Source organism: Acipenser ruthenus, chromosome 28 (genome assembly GCF_902713425.1).
Source record: "Acipenser ruthenus chromosome 28, fAciRut3.2 maternal haplotype, whole genome shotgun sequence".
NCBI classification, from domain to species: domain Eukaryota; kingdom Metazoa; phylum Chordata; class Actinopteri; order Acipenseriformes; family Acipenseridae; genus Acipenser; species Acipenser ruthenus.
The window spans coordinates 9,196,430-9,212,240 of record NC_081216.1 but is presented as its reverse complement, the minus strand read 5'-3'; the positions used below and the strand labels follow the sequence as shown (position 1 = coordinate 9,212,240).

At 40.8% G+C, this 15,811-nt stretch overlaps 1 protein-coding gene across 1 annotated transcript in view; it reads right to left on the bottom strand.

The window, feature by feature from the left end:
* Positions 1-15,811, bottom strand: part of LOC117435049 (zinc finger protein 652-like) — a 52,304-nt gene that overhangs the window by 19,489 nt on the left and 17,004 nt on the right. The window contains exon 2 of the mRNA XM_034057937.3: positions 155-334. The gene's annotated coding sequence lies outside the window, so the exon portion shown is untranslated. The remainder of the gene's footprint in view (positions 1-154; positions 335-15,811) is intronic.

Here is a 15,811-nt window from a genome sequence, read left to right as displayed (position 1 = left end):
TTTATGTTTGTTTATATATATATATATATATATATATATATATATATATATATATATATATATATATATATACACACAAACACACACACACAAATATATCTATACAGTATTTTATCTAGTCATCTTGTTCTTTCAGGTGAAAACAATTCTTTACTTATTTCTCTTCTCCAGTTGTACAGTATTCCTTTATTGTGTGTTAGCAGCAGCAGCAACAGCAGCAAGAGCTTATCATCTTGTAGCAGGATTTGGTGTTTTTAGCTTAACTGCTGGATATGACTTGAGAAAACAGTCCTTCTTGAGTTAGCAGCCATAGGCGACACTTCGCAAACATTATCTGAAATAAAGAAAAAAAATGCAAATTAAAAACAGTATTAAATGGACACTAGAGCATTATCCCCACTCCCACAAAGAGGTTCTCCCTTTAAAAAGAACTGCTTTTTTGCCGAGCGGTTCTACAGCTCTATGAAGCACTGCGCAGTGTAAAGCATGAACGGAAGCCCGCTCCCCTACATTGCTGTCTCCAGGGACGCGTGTGCAGCTTGAGTGAACGCTCACTCAGGCAAGACTTTCTTCATGCTGGGATACGTGTGATCAGTCACATTTAGCAGGGCCCGACGGCTCACGTTGCTGGCTCTTGGTCTGCTGTATGTTTTAGAAGTAGTCAAATGCAAGAGATATTTGAATGAATAGCATAATCTGAACAACAAATATCTTACTAAAGCCACACTCACACAGGTGTGGTCACAGTTTGCTGATTCAATGCTAACAACAAACAGCACAAAGTTAAGCACAATACATCAACTCTTCACATGCCAGGTGCTTTTTTTAATGAAATGTTTCTAGCACAGAATGATGAAAGTAAATTTTATACAATGTTGCATGAATATTTCACAAATGTGATCAATGCAAATCTATGCTAACCCTAACCCTTTCAGATAAAACCCAAATTACACTGCATTACATCCTTCTTTATCCAGAAGAAAAAAAACTGAGTTACACAAATAACTGTTTGATAATGTACTGTAGGTAATCCATTATACTATAGAATCAGAACATTTGTCTGTTCTCATAAAAAAAATTAAAAAAATAATAATAATAATAATAATTTTACCGTCTATCACTCTCACAACACACCAATTCCAATAATTTAACATACCAGAGCTCAGGTGTGACCAACTAGGTTCACTTTGTAAAGACAGGAATGGCTCAAACCGTTATATAACGGGAGTCTTATTTCCACCCCAATTAAGTGCTTCTACACAAACTCAAGTTCAAGCTCTGATGCATGTCTGGTCTGCCCAGCTTCTTGATGCCTCACAAAAACAGAATCACTGAGAAGAGGAGGAGCCAGTAGAAACAGAAACACTGAGATGATGATCCAGGAGAAACAGAATCATTGAGAGGAGGAGGAACCAGTAGAAACAGAATCACTGAGAAGAGGAGGAGCCAGTAGAAAAAGAATCATTGAGAAGAGGAGGAGCCGGTAGAAACAGAATCATTGAGAAGAGGAGGAGCTAGTAGAAACAGAATCACTGAGAAGAGGAGGAGCCAGTAGAAAAAGAATCATTGAGAAGAGAAGGAGCTAGTAGAAACAGAATCACTGAGAAGAGGAGGAGTCAGTAGAAACAGAAACACTGAGATGATGATCCAGGAGAAACAGAATCATTGAGAGGAGGAGGAACCAGTAGAAACAGAATCACTGAGAAGAGGAGCCAGTAGAAACAGAATCATTGAGAAGAGGAGGAGCCAGTAGAAACAGAATCATTGAGAAGAGGAGGAGCCAGTAGAAACAGAAACACTGAGAAGAGGGGGAGCCAGTAGAAACAGAATCATTGAGAAGAGGAGGAGCCAGTAGAAACAGAATCATTGAGAAGAGGAGGAGCCAGTAGAAACAGAATCATTGAGAAGAGGAGGAGCCAGTAGAAACAGAATCACTGAGAAGAGGGGGAGCCAGTAGAAACAGAATCACTGAGAGAGGGGGAGCCAGTAGAAAAAGAATCACTGAGAAGAGGAGCCAGTAGAAAAAGAATCACTGAGAAGAGGAGCCAGTAGAAACCTGTCTCTCCCTGTACCTCCTCACACCTGCCGCACCCCTGGCTTTCTACCTCCCTCACCTTACACCCTCGGCCTGCCCTGCACAGCCTTACTAGCTTGGGATTCCACTCTCTAAACCAGTGGTTTTCAACCTGTGGTCCACTGGTGGTCCGCCGGCTCCTTTCAGGTGGTCCGTAGAAAGGTTACATAGTTACGGAAAGGACACAGCAGCATAGTTTATAGACCCCATTGCAAACCCCAAATTCGAGACCTTAAAAACTCATGTACCAAGACAATGCATACATGGAGAATATCTCCAAGTAAACAAAAAATGTCTAAAAACTCTGTCATATATAGTTTTGGAGTGTTTAAAATGTATTTGTTATTAGGGAGTTTTCGTGTACTGCGCTGACATGCAGCTTGTACTGTCGTGTGTGCGTGGTGTTGCATTAACATACGGCTGTAGTTGGTTTGGATGCACAAAGCGAAGCAGTATATTTGTTGTAAACATTAAACTGGAGGTTTTAAACATTTCCATTTATTGTAATTAATTCAAATGAATGAAGCCTCTGGTCTCAATCGCTCCATAAACACAGTTGGCATAATGTTCGCGACCAAGCATTTAAAAATGCCAATCATGTATTTTTGTTGAGAATGAAAAGATACAGAAAAGGAGGCAAAGACAAAGTTCACTATCCACGCGTTACTACCGCTGATCTGAAGAAGCAAATAGAAAAATACACGCATTATTTTTTGAATGCTTGGTCACGAACACGCAGGCTATGATTGCGCTTTATGTCAACACTGTTTAGGAGCGATTGAGACGAGCACAGAGGTGAACATAACAAAACTGAGTACTCTTGACCAACTGAATTATGCACTGAAGCATGGAATTATCGTAGCAGACCGTTAGATTTTCAAGACAAACTGTTTTTAAGTCGACTACCATTTCTTTATGTTTCATCAAATCAATAAAAACACCAGCTGCCCAAGCATTTTTGTTTTCTTTGATTTCATTAAGTTGCTGACTTGTTAAATCTTTGTGTCTCTTGCTTTCCCCACCCCGGAGGTTTTGTTCTTTGTAATTCTATGCACTGTCAAGCCTCCGAAAAGATCAAATGTGATGAAAGGAATGTCACTCATCTTTAATAACAATGGTATATTTATTGCAAGTTTTATATGTTGTGTATTGATAATGTATTACTTGAACTGTGCTTCGGCAAAAATTAATTCTGCCATGCATTATACTATTTTGCATGGTAAGAAATCCTCAACAGCCAATCAGCGTGCAGCATCCAAACATTCGTTTTATAAATAAAGATTCTAGCTGGAGATTCGTAGCTCCGACTGTGCTGGGACATCATGCATGTATTGTAACTTCACAGATTATGAATTCACATAAATCAATTTAAATTATCAATTTAAAAATACCATCATCTTGGAAAGAGTTAACACCCATGGGCTCCAATGTGTACCACACATCCTGGATGTTGAGATATTCTTGTGGATGACGCCTGGGATGTAGATAAAAAGCAGGCGTGCCTGGGTGCAGTTTTGAAAAGTATTTTTTAAATGATGACAGTGAGGACACATTGGGTTTCCCGGTAAGGTGTACATGAAAACTCAGTGCTGTTCCTTGTTTGCCTCTGGGTGGCGCTTGTGATATTCTGTGGTTATACTGTAAAGTCACATATTCTATCCCATCTTGCTTGATTGTGAATGAACTCGGTTTGAGTTCTGAGTCCCTCTCTGCCATGTCTGCCCATGTTTAGTTGTATGTCCAGTCAAACTTTACGTACTGAGCCAAGTGCTGTACTAGGAGAGACAGCAGGCGATGACTTAAGTTTGAGTCTGTTTGGGTTACAGCACGGTGATGTCTTTTTATTGTCGCGTGTAAGTTTTCAGGACAGCAATGAAGACGCTGTTTGCTGTTTTAAACTGGGTATCTGAAATTAGGTTTATAGATCATCCCACTGTGGGAGAGTTTAAAAAACAATTCAGGCCAGCTCGCAAGCTTGTGTAGCTGCTAACTGAATACTGTGTGCCAGCTGATGTTCTCACTTCAGCAAAGAAACTTCTTAAAACTGTGTTTATTTATTTCAGTCTTAGATGCAGTTTTCCAGTCCATATTATTTTTTTTGTTTGCACTGACCAATCATTAAAAACTGACACAGCCCAAGCGGTTACTTCTGTAGTATTCCACTCTTCTTTATTGGCTTCAGTTGGCTTTCTTCCTGACATTTTTTAAAAATTATTGCTGTCGGTTCTGTTACCGAACTGTTGCAGTCTAAATCCTCCAGGAATGTGTGGACACTGGAGTCACCAAACAAGTTAAAATTTACATGGAGGAAGTCTGACATTGTATTATTATTTTGTAATTCAAAATTATTTTTTACTTAAACGCTTGGCGCAATAATATCTGTTTGTAATAAGTCTTAGTTGCTGGGACTTGTTTTTACCCATTGGTTGTACTGTAATAATTCAATGGCTTGGAATGCCTATCAGCCAGGACGCAGATATATCCCAACCCATTTTATAAAGACAAGCGCCTCATCGATCCCTTTTCTTTTTAGTAGGCGTGGGCATCGGTAAGAAAATTGAATTTCGATATCAAAGTCTTCCGAAACACAGAAAAATATATTAACACAATTGCAATATGAAACATATATACATAGACGTTAACAGCTATTTACATAAGAAAAACAATAACTTACTTTAACTTAGCTTTGCTTCACAATATCCATTGGGAAAAATAAGTTATTGTTATATTGTTTTACTATTCCATGCCATCATCTGCCACCTCAAAACCGAAATATTTCAATACTTCACTGCGCAGGCTAGCAATCCGGAAGTAATTTAATCTTCTCTAATGCACGACACATCTAAAAGTATTAAGTACGGTGTCATGCTGAATGTTGCATTGTTTTGAGATGTGTTTTGATGTTTTAAAAGTACATCTCATTCATAATACCGAAAGTTCACATTTTAAAATTACATTAACAGTGTAAGTAATCGCAGGGAAAAAATGCAATGAACCACATGCCTATATCTCACAATAATCCCAATAATGCTTAATGCAGCATGCAAATGGCGTTTGGTACCTTGTGAGCACGTTCTGAATGGAAAAAAAAAAATCTAAAATTGCTGATTTTCCTGTTTACTATGTTTATGTGTGTTAAGTTTGTTTTTAGGTGTGCATCCCTTTAAAAAATTAAATAAATAAGACGGTCCTGTTTCTTAATTAGTTGATGCGCGCACTTTTTGAAAACAGGACATAGTTTCCGGTAAGGGACCGGCCTGTGAGAGGAAACAGGTGAAGAAACGAGAGTATAGCACACGAGAGAGGGTACACAGGTTTTTGGATTTGTTGTTTTTCTTGATTTATAGCTATTGAATGTTTGAAATACATTTGTTAAAATTGGGTTTCAAAAAAAGAAAGACGCCAATCAATGGAATAAAATGGTTAAATAATACTTTATGTGTGGTGTTTGCCTGCGAGACTAACAATGATTGGTATGTATAGGGTTTGTTGTATCTTAATATAAAATAAACTTGATTATACTGCGTTTGTATTTTTAGCAGTAATAGCAATAAAAAGTATGTCTCTGCGAATTTACTTGAATATTTTTTATCCCACGATATCGCGACATGATAAATATTATCATATTAGAATAATCGATACTGGTGCCCACCCTACCTTTGTGTTACAAACCCTGTCTGCAGGCACCACAGTTTGGTTCCTGATAAAGCAAAGCATGCATCACTGACTTGAAAATGTATATTTAAAATGTATTTTACCTTACCCTACTACATACTTCTCTATTTTTCTACAGGGGGTTCCCATGCAGCAGAGATGAGAGAGAACGTATGGCAGGGCTGCCTTTATATTTATATAGAAGTGGTCAGGTGGACCTGGGTAGGCAGCAACATGAAATAGAAAATGAATTCCTTCCCAATCAATGAAACACAGCCTAGCATTGCAACAGCCCCCCACCCTCGCCCTCGAGGATTTCCACCGCAGATTCACTGCGAATCCTCCAGTATCAGAGCAGAGCAACAGCAGCCCTGCAAAATGACACCGCAAAATGAGTCACTCCACAGACCTCTATTCTTTAGCAAATAAAATTACATCAACAAGTTCAATAGTGTAGACAGGCCCAGCAGCACGTTTACAACAGGAGTCCAGGTTAGCAAACAGGAATCAGGACAGTGCAGCGTCGTTTCTAAAAGCAATACCTCTGCAAAAGCCAACTGCTAGACCTCTCTGACTCCGCACATCTCCAGCCAATATCATGCAAGCAAGAGTTGCAACTATACATTCATGACATTGGTATGAAGCATGTGGATGAGAGAGAGAGAGAAGGAGAGATAGACATTATGCTAAGAAATGTGGAGCGTGGAGTAGTGGTTAGGGCTCTGGATTCTTGACTGGAAGGTCGTGGGTTCAGTCCCAGGTGGGTACACTGCTGCTGTACCCTTGAGCAAGGTACTTTACCTAGAATGCTCCAGTAAAAAAAAAAAAAAAAAAAACAGCAAATGCATAAATGGGTAATTGTATGTAAAAATAATGTGATATCTTGTAACAATTGTAAGTCGCCCTGGATAAGGGCGTCTGCTAAGAAATAAATAATAATAAAAAATAAAATCCCTTCTCAATTGAGGAAAATGCTTAAACAAACAAACAAAAGGCACACATTTTTCTTAATCTAATTAACTGCCAGACACTAACAGCAGGGCATTTATAAAATATATACGCAGGAAACACATTTCTCTACTTTTGCTTTGCTTAGAGCCACGAGTGCAGCAGCTGTGATTAAAAAGAGATGCTGTTCCTGTTTCAGTGTGTAAAATTCTCTTTTTATTTGAATGAAAGACTTCCTCTTTATACCGGTAAATAGATACACACACACACACACACACAGCTACCAGATAAGGGAGCAGAAAATGTGACGGTTTTCTCCTAAACGGTGGCTTTTGTTTGCTGACACAGGTAGCAGCACACTGAAAACACCAGTAACTCACAAATCAACCCCCACAGAGTCAGGTCAGTACTAGACAACGGTTTAAGCTTTTACTGCTTCAGTGGTACAGGTGCTTATATTGCTATATCTGTACATTGCAGGGCTCGAAACAACCGAAGGCACTGGCGGCAATTGCCGAACTGCCCAAGCTGCTTGCCGCAATGTCTCCCAAATTTAAAAAAAACTTACGGCAAAATTTGCCTGTAAGCCGGGCGATCAATGTTGCCGGTGTCCCTCAGCACCAGCACATCTGATCTACAACCCATTCACAAACATGCTCACCGTCCGCTGGCCCGTTCTGGCACAATTCAATTGAATTCTGTCTAATCTCATCCTGCGACAAAATGAGTCATTATGATAGTGTTATTTTTGCCATTTTTTTTTTACTGTGCACCTCCCGGCACTAAGCCACGAGAAAGACTGTATCATTGGTTAATGACAGGCAAACACAGGGAGAGACGCTGTTATGTTAGACTGAGCTCAATATGACCGCACTCCCAGGAGTTCACTGGCAGTGTCACTGTGATTTTTGGTCTGTGAACCCTGTGCCAGCATTCAAAAATGTTTAAAAAGAAAGCGAAGTGTTCTGGGATTTAACGAATGTACAGGTAAGCAATGGGTGTACAACAACTAGTCCCCGACAATAATAATAATAATAATATTAGTCAATTTACAGTTGTCAAGTACTGCAGAAAGGACGAGATTAGACAGAATGAAATTGAATTGAACTGTGACAGAACAGGCTTAAAATTGCAATACTTTAAAATGCAACTGTGCAATACACATTCTAACCCCTTTCACTTCTTCAGTGTATTATTTGTTTATTTAGCAGACGCCTTTATCCAAGGCGACTTACAGAGACTAGGGTGTGTGAACTATGCATCAGCTGCAGAGTCACTTACAACAACGTCTCACCCAAAAGACGGAGCACAAGGAGGTTAAGTGACTTGCTCAGGGTCACACAATGAGTCAGTGGCTGAGGTGGGATTTGAACCGGGGACCTCTTGGTTACAAGCCTGTTTCTTTAACCACTGGACCACACAGGCTCCTATATACATTGATAATTTACAGCTGTTGCTGTTTTTGTAATTCGGTGTTATTCCCCACAAAACACCAACGCTAAAATTGAACACACAATAGGTAGATCATTAGTTTTGCTCAAATACTTGCACCAAAAAAAAAAAAAAATGATTAAGTAGCTTTTACATGGTTCAAGTTGCAGCTCCCTGCATTATGAAACGAGTAGGAGAGATAACATAGTAGTGAACAAAACACAATATTCAGAAGTCAAGTGCATCCATTTCTGTTTTCATTTTTCTTGTGCAATACATTCTGCTACCTTACGTAGTTCTGCTTTTTAACTAGTAAAACGTGTGCTTTCACGAAAGGGGTTAGAATGTGGATGCTGAAAAACAGCTTTATTTCCTGAATTGAGTGTCCAGCAACGCACCATAACAAAACTAAATCCTTTGCAACTGTGAATTTCAAGAACTGTGAAACTATATAAAGTCTCTCAGATGTAAACATCTAACATTATGTGCATCCAGCTGTTCATCACAGTGACGCAGAGCACTCTCCATTGCCTGACGAAGTTTCTATTTCGACTTTTTTCTTTTTTTCAAAGCCGCGTTGTTTGTACAGGTTTTGTAACAGCGGTTAGCAAACTACATTGCAGACCGAACAACTCATTTGACCACTATCGTTATTACACTCCAGCCATGGGCAAATCTTCAGCCAGTTTGCCTGAAAATCTATCATCAACTTTCCCTTCACTGACATCGCTATAGTGCTGTTGTATCACTAAGGCTGTATCTAAGCCTCAAATCCAATCTATGTATTAGTCAGTGATGTGTGACAGTATTTATTCTTTGCAAAATTACCATTTGTATTTTTTCATTATGAAAGTTAATGTTTTTTAAATCTGAATTTTTATACCATTTGATTTTTACAATGGAAAAGTGACCTATATTTTAACAATTAGCGTGTGAATCACTCAGAAAACATTTATTTGTGTTTGTTTGAATTCAAGTGTATGAAATCACCTTGGTGCTCTTGGGTTGGATTTATGTTTTGCCTTTTTGCCCCCTAGAACTGCTTTGGTGCCACTGAATCTTCACACTCAGCGAAGGCAACATTGCCTTGCCCTTCATGACCTTAACTTCATGCAAATATTTCACTGTTAGGCAAGCATGTTGACAGTAAATGGTAAAAGTCCAAAATTTTCCTGTATGAGGGTCCTTTCATTAAATCACCAATTTCAATACTTTACCGTTTGATACGTTAGTCAGACAGGGAAATGAGCAGGGAGCGCTAGTATGCAAGTGTGTTTATTCTGGCATGCTGATCTTTATTTTGCAATTTATTCCTATCGAGTGGTGACAAAGAACATTAGTATATAGTACAGTACGTCCGTAGAGGTGTCATCTCCTTGGCATTTAACAAATGTGCCGTACCTGCTTTGTTTTGTTATTAGCAATTTGCTCTTACTTACAATGTGGCTTGTCTCAATTATAACCCATTACACTAGTGTTTGCCAGAGCTCAAGCCTTTACGTGCGTCTCCCAGTCGCAGCAGGATAAGCGTTAGTTAAGAGACAAAAACTATTTCAACATGTGTTACCTGTATAACAGTTTTCTGGGGTTTTCCTGCAAAACCCTTATGCTCTGAACGTGTCTATCTGTCTGTGTCACACTCTACATGGTGAGCACGATCACTGCCTTGATTTTGCACAGATCTTCACCAAACCTTTATTATACGCTCCTAGCCTATAGATGTTTCGAATTGGCTAGAACCCGATAAACTCTCGATTAACTCTCGTTTCTGTTCAATTTGTTCAATAGGAGGAATTCTCAGTTTACATTCAGTGTCCCTGTGGAAGGATGGTGGGTAATTCACTGACACACACAGGAGACAGAAGTTTTAGTTGCAAACACCGCACTGGTGCCCAGTTTTATTATTTCAAACGTTTTTCTTATTGCCTGCAGAGGGCGCTGTTGTCCGTGGCCTGAGTACCGACAACGGTACACAGGACCACAGGAATACCAATACTGGTAAAACAGTGAGAAATTGGTGCCTCCACTGCCGCTAAGCCGGTCAGTACGGGCCCTCGACCTACGCTCAGTTATCCTATACACTGGGGTGGCCAGTTCCCCGTACAGCTACACACGTCCCCTCGGGTACATCATTATTTCTTCTACTTTTTAGTTTCTTTCAAGGCAGGCTATCTCACCTCAGCCGTGCTTGCCAGTTCTTTGTTTATACCGACAGGCGGATCTTAGGAGGCTGCTGCTCTCTTCCTGCAGAACCATGGACACACCAGATAGTCAGTACAGATCTCCCGTTACAGTCCCTTAAAACATAACATGGATTGGATGCATCTTAGACCATCACCGTGTCTACCTCTGCAAAACAGAGAACTATTACTTTTCATAAGAGGGGAGGTGCAGCGAGGCAAAGGCAGCAGCTACCGACAGGCTATACATTACAATAAGCACTTGGTATGAAGTATAGCTAGATGTATATTTTCTATACTGTATTACTGAGTAAGCTAGTAGTAGGAGAAAGCAGCTTCTACGCTGCATAAGGTGCAGAGCTGGTGTCCGCTTGAGCCTTTTTTGACAGCTGGGAGGAGCAGGCTGGGGCGTGACCCACGGGTACACACAGCTCGTCACCAGCAGACATGTCAGTCTTCGTGTAATTTACTACTTCCTTTTATTTGGGACTGTGATCTTGACAGCTGAGGGAGAGGCACTAAGAAATAAAATGACCCGCCCCTCCTCTAGGCTCGCACTGATTGGAGCAGAGATTTGAAATCAGGATCTCTTGGCCTCTAGCTCCGACCACCAGACCACAATGTTTTCTTGCAACACTTGCAAAACCAACCCGTCATGTGCTTCACTCTTTTTCCATGCTTCTTTAATTGAAGCTGCTTTCCTTCAGAATGGCAGGTTTGTCCACTTTTGGTTTTGTGAACATTTTTACAGCTGATCGTGGTTTCCTGTATTTAGCTTTGATTACTAACCCCCAAAATCTGTTTCACATGTCTGAATAAAACTCAAAGACAAGGCGTCTGATATTCTTGCAGTAACACAGTCTTGCACTAGAAGTATTAACCACATTTGACAAATCTAACATACTGAAAGTACTATTCCTACTGCATGAACATAAACTCTGCATTACAGAAAGGGTGTGCAATTTTTTTTAAAGAGAAACATGTTGTCCAAGGGACAAAATGCTAGAAAAATCTACTTGCCTCCACCCTATCTCACAAAACACACACAAAAAAGTAGAATATAACTTGTAGGATTTTGGTTTCATTTGGCAGGAGTACGTTTTGGAGGACGCGTGTTCCAGCCGCCGTTTCCCCAGTCGGTGGGGGGTTGCAGCGGTGAGCTGAGGATACAGATAATTGGGCAAACAAAATTGGGGAGAAAAACTGGGGTAAAAAATTGGCGACGACTAAATTAAGATCTCCCCTGTTACAATGATACATTTAGCAAGGCTAATCCACACAGACCCCCTTTTAGGACTAAGTTAGCACACCAGTGCTGGACAGCATTCGAATACTCGAACAAACGCTGCTTGAAAATTTATTCTGCAGCAAAAATGACCATATCTGTATTCGTTCACGTAACAGAATTTACAAATAAGACTAAAAAAGATGCAAAGGAAACCAATCCAGACTGTGATGGTTTCAGATGGTGCAGAACTGTGCAGAAGAGTGCTTCTCTCCTTTCTCTAATCTGATAGGGTACCGGATTGATCTTACTCCAGGGAGACTTTTTTCATATACTGTAATATGTAATATTTGAACATTCAAATATTTTGAATGAATATTCTAACAAGAAAAACCCACGTTCGTCCCCTCACTAAGAATAAGCTCCCTTTTCTAGGCTCTCTCTGTCTTGACTGGCTGCCCATACCACAAACAGCATGCGAAAGCAGATATGAAACTGAACGTATGAGTAATTCAAAGCTCTCTGTGCATCTATTTCCTTTGTAAAAGAAAAAACACAGCTACCTGGACCAGAATAAGCATAGGTAAATACAACGCAGAGGGGTTGGGTTCGGCTGATATACCGTACATTATAAAAAGAAAAAAAAAACTAAAAAATAGGCTTGCTTGGATGAAAACACTGCAAGTTTTTGAGGTTTTTACTACAATTTGAAGCTGATTAAATAAATCAATAGTTTAGTTTGCATACTTATTTTTGGTACAGAAATAACACATTCCAGGTAATAGTATTATTATTATTATTATTATTTTTTATTATTATTATTATTATTATTATTATTATTATTATTATTAAAGTAGAATAAAGAACACAGCACTCAAATATAATAGTTATTACTTTAAACGAAGCAGCGGGGAACATTTGGTGGGAAAGTATTTGGCAGTGGTGGTTTGTCTTTGTTTTCTGAACTCTCTTAGAATCAGAGGAAACGGTGAGCAGCATGCTTGCATGGTCACAGTAACCTCCACTGATGTGATGCAAGCATGAGCTGTACACCCACGGGAGGAACCGAGGAAAGTTTAATTAACACGACTGGAATGAGGGCCTTTCATCTGTATTCAACAACAGACTGAAGCAGCTGGCTGGTGTGTGAATGAGTCCAGCCAGTGTAGAGAGTGAGTTTGATGCAGATCCCACTCCTCACACATGTACCAGCTTGCAAGAGCATGCACACTACCAGCAAGCCACAACATGAAAAATCCACACTGCAACGCCCCCCAGACACGTTTCACACAATTTAAATAACTGTCACTTGGTGCGTGTTGCTACTTCCACCATTGAGGCTTCTGTATCAGAAAGAAAGAAGGCAGGCACTATTGACAGTGCAGTTGGTTTACATTTCTTCAAAGGTAGTTTTAGTTGCAGAGACACCACGAATAAAATACATTTTTCAAACGTCATTCTTTTCTAATCTAACCTGGATACGGGGTGAAGTCGGCGACGGTTGCTATGTGATGTAATTGCTCGAACTCAGAGTCTCAAGGCATCTGCGGCATTCATTCATTTTGATTGACAGTTCATTGTTGTCCAGTGACTACCATCGACAACACAGAATTACATTGCATTCTATTTCTATAAGAATATATTATTGACATCATGAGTCAAAGAGAAATGTCAGATGTGTACCACAAGTAGGGATTCAACTTGTGGAAGAAACTTAATATTCCTGATACCCAGGCACAATTTATACATGCTCTAAACTTTGAAAAGGTACTATAGATTTGAAAATGAATTTAGTCTCGTGTGTAGGGCTTTGCTGTGCTGTGTGGTTTCATGGGTAGAGCTGTACTGTGTGTTTTCATGTGTAGGGCTGGGCTGTGCTGTGTGTTTTCATGTGTAGGGCTGGGCTGTGTGTTTTCAGGTTAGGCTCATGTGTAGAGCTGTGCTGTGTGTTTTCATGTGTAGAGCTGGGCTGTGTGTTTTCATGTGTAGAGCTGGGCTGTGTGTTTTCATGTGTAGGGCTGGGCTGTGTGTTTTCATGTGTAGGGCTGGGCTGTGTGTTTTCAGGTTTAGGCTCATGTGTAGGGCTGGGCCGTGTGTTTATGTGTTTTCATGTGTAGAGTTGTGCTGCGTGTTTTCATGTGTAGGGCTGGGCTGTGTGTTTTCAGGTTAGGCTCATGTGTAGAGCTGTGCTGTGTGTTTTCATGTGCAGAGCTGTGCTGTGTGTTTTCATGTGTAGGGCTGTGCTGTGTGTTTTCAGGTTAGGCTCATGTGTAGAGCTGTGCTGTGTGTTTTCATGTGTAGAGCTGGGCTGTGTGTTTTCATGTGTAGGGCTGGGCTGTGTGTTTTCATGTGTTTTCATGTGTAGAGCTGGGCTGTGTATTTTCATGTATAGAGCTGTGCTGTGTGTTTTCAGGTTAGGCTCATGTGTAGAGCTGTGCTGTGTGTTTTCATGTGTAGAGCTGGGCTGTGTGTTTTCATGTGTAGGGCTGGGCTGTGTGTTTTCATGTGTTTTCATGTGTAGAGCTGGGCTGTGTATTTTCATGTATAGAGCTGTGCTGTGTGTTTTCAGGTTAGGCTCATGTGTAGAGCTGTGCTGTGTGTTTTCATGTGTAGGGCTGGGCTGTGTGTTTTCAGGTTTAGGCTCATGTGTAGGGCTGGGCAGTGTGTTTATGTGTTTTCATGTGTAGAACTGGGCTGTGTATTTTCATGTATAGAGCTGTGCTGTGTGTTTTCAGGTTTAGACTCATGTGTAGAGCTGTGCTGTGTGTTTTCATGTGTAGAGCTGTGCTGTGTGTTTTCATGTGTAGGGCTGTGCTGTGTGTTTTCACATGTAGAGCTGTGCTGTGTGTTTTCATGTGTAGAGCTGTGCTGTGTGTTTTCATGTGTAGAGCTGTGCTGTGTGTTTTCATGTGTAGAGCTGTGCTGTGTGTTTTCATGTGTAGAGCTGTGCTGTGTGTTTTCATGTGTAGAGCTGTGCTGTGTGTTTTCATGTGTAGAGCTGTGCTGTGTGTTTTCATGTGTAGAGCTGTGCTGTGTGTTTTCATGTGTAGAGCTGTGCTGTGTGTTTTCATGTGTAGAGCTGTGCTGTGTGTTTTCATGTGTAGAGCTGTGCTGTGTGTTTTCATGTGTAGAGCTGTGCTGTGTGTTTTCACGTGTAGAGCTGTGCTGTGTGTTTTCATGTGTAGAGCTGTGCTGCGTGTCCATGTGTAGAGCTGTGCTGTGTGTTTTCATGTGTTTTCACGTGTAGAGCTGTGCTGTGTGTTTTCATGTGTTTTCACGTGTAGAGCTGTGCTGTGTGTTTTCATGTGTTTTCACGTGTAGAGCTGTGCTGTGTGTTTTCATGTGTTTTCACGTGTAGAGCTGTGCTGTGTGTTTTCATGTGTAGGGCTGTGCTGTGTGTTTTCATGTGTTTTCACGTGTAGAGCTGTGCTGTGTGTTTTCATGTGTTTTCACGTGTAGAGCTGTGCTGTGTGTTTTCATGTGTAGGGCTGTGCTGTGTGTTTTTATGTGTTTTCACGTGTAGAGCTGTGCTGTGTGTTTTCATGTGCAGAGCTGTGCTGTGTGTTTTCATGTGCAGAGCTGTGCTGTGTGTTTTCAGGTTAGGCTCATGTGTAGAGCTGGGCTGTGTGTTTTCATGTGTAGAGCTGGGCTGTGTGTTTTCATGTGTAGAGCTGGGCTGTGTGTTTTCAGGTTTAGACTCATGTGTAGGGCTGTGCTGTGTGTTTTCATGTGTAGAGCTGTGCTGTGTGTTTTCAGGTTTAGACTCATGTGTAGAGCTGTGCTGTGTGTTTTCATGTGTAGAGCTGTGCTGTGTGTTTTCAGGTTTAGACTCGTGTAGGGCTGGGCTGTGTGTTTATGTGTTTTCATGTGTAGAGCTGTGCTGTGTGTTTTCATGTGTAGGGCTGTGGTGTGTGTTTTCATGTGTAGGGCTGGGCTGTGTGTTTTCATGTGTTTTCACATGTAGAGCTGTGCTGTGTGTTTTCATGTGTAGAGCTGTGCTGTGTGTTTTCAGGTTTAGACTCGTGTAGAGCTGTGCTGTGTGTTTTCATGTGTAGGGCTGGGCTGTGTGTTTTCATGTGTAGGGCTGGGCTGTGTGCTGTGTGTTTTCATGTGTAGGGCTGGGCTGTGTGCTGTGTGTTTTCATGTGTAGGGCTGGGCTGTGTGCTGTGTGTTTTCATGTGTAGGGCTGGGCTGTGTGCTGTGTGTTTTCATGTGTAGGGCTGGGCTGTGTGCTGTGTGTTTTCATGTGTAGGGCTGGGCTGTGTGCTGTGTGTTTTCATGTGCAGAGCTGTGCTGTGT